The sequence below is a fragment of the Arachis duranensis genome, chromosome 9, assembly GCF_000817695.3.
Source record: "Arachis duranensis cultivar V14167 chromosome 9, aradu.V14167.gnm2.J7QH, whole genome shotgun sequence".
Taxonomy (NCBI): Eukaryota; Viridiplantae; Streptophyta; class Magnoliopsida; order Fabales; family Fabaceae; genus Arachis; species Arachis duranensis.
The window spans coordinates 52128851-52130281 of record NC_029780.3 but is presented as its reverse complement, the minus strand read 5'-3'; the positions used below and the strand labels follow the sequence as shown (position 1 = coordinate 52130281).

Genomic DNA, 1431 nt, shown 5'->3' with positions numbered 1-1431 from the left:
TCTTTTCAATCATATCTTTTTAATCACATCTTTTTCAAAATAGTTTTCAATCATATCTTTTTAATTTATAATTTAAAAATCTTTTTCAAAATATCACTTTATTTCTTTCTCAATCTTAGTTTTCGAAAATCATCAATCAAGTTTTCAAAATCTCTTTTAATTATTTTAAAATCTTTTACTTTATTTTATTTTTGAAAATTCTTCCCCTCTTCTCACATCCTAATTCTTCTACCTCATCCTTCTATTTTTCTTTTTCTCTGACACCTCAAGGAATCTCTATATTGTGACATAGATGATTCCATACTTTCTTGTTCTCTTCTCTTTCATATGAGCAGGAGCAAAGACAAAGGCATTCTTGTTGAAGCTGACCCTGAACCTGAAAGGAACTTGAAGCGAAAGCTTAGAGAAGCTAAAGCACAACTCTCTATAGAGGACCTAACAGAAATCTTCAAAGAAGAAGACATGGCAGCCGAAAACAACAACAATGCCAACAATGCAAGGAAGGTGCTGGGTGACTTTACTGCACCTACTCCCGACTTTTATGGGAGAAGCATCTCTATCCCTGCCATTGGAGCAAACAACTTTGAGCTTAAGCCTCAATTAGTTTCTCTAATGCAACAGAATTGCAAGTTCCATGGACTTCCATTCTGATGCAATAGAATTGCAAGTTCCATGGACTTCCATTGGAATATCCTCATCAGTTTTTAGCTGAATTCTTGCAAATCTGTGACACTGTCAAGACCAATGGGGTTGACCCTGAGGTCTATAGACTTATGCTATTCCTTTTTGCTGTAAGAGACAGAGCTAGGATATGGTTGGACTCACAACCTAAAGAAAGCTTGAACTCTTGGAAAAAGCTAGTCAATGCCTTCTTGACAAAGTTCTTTCCACCTCAAAAATTGAGTAAGCTTAGAGTGGAAGTCTAAACCTTCAGACAGAAGGAAGGTGAATCCCTCTATGAAGCTTGGGAAAGATACAAACAATTGATCAGAAAGTGTCCCTCTGACGTGCTTTCTGAATGGAGCATCATAGGTATCTTCTATGATGGTCTGTCTGAACTGTCCAAGATGTCATTGGATAGCTCTGCTGGAGGATCTCTTCATCTGAAGAAGACGCCTGCAGAAGCTCAAGAACTCATTGAAATAGTTACAAATAACCAATTCATGTACACTTCTGAAAGGAATCCTGTGAACAATGGGACGAATCAGAAGAAAGAAGTTCTTGAGATTGATACTCTGAATGCCATACTGGCTCAGAACAAAATATTGACTCAGCAAGTCAATATGATTTCTCAGAATCTGTTTGGAATGCAAGCTGCACCAAGTAGTGCTAAGGACGCTTCATTTGAAGAAGAAGCTTATGATCTTGAGAACCCTTCAATGGAAAAGATGAATTACATAGGAGAACCCTATGGAAACACCTATAATCCTT

General features: G+C 37.2%; 1 non-coding gene across 1 annotated transcript; it reads right to left on the bottom strand.

Annotated features, from left to right (window-relative positions):
* Positions 1 to 905: 905 nt before the first annotated feature.
* On the bottom strand, positions 906 to 1013 carry LOC127742202 (small nucleolar RNA R71). Its single transcript, XR_008003389.1, has one exon. It is a non-coding gene; the product is annotated as a small nucleolar RNA R71 (small nucleolar RNA).
* Positions 1014 to 1431: the final 418 nt, after the last annotated feature.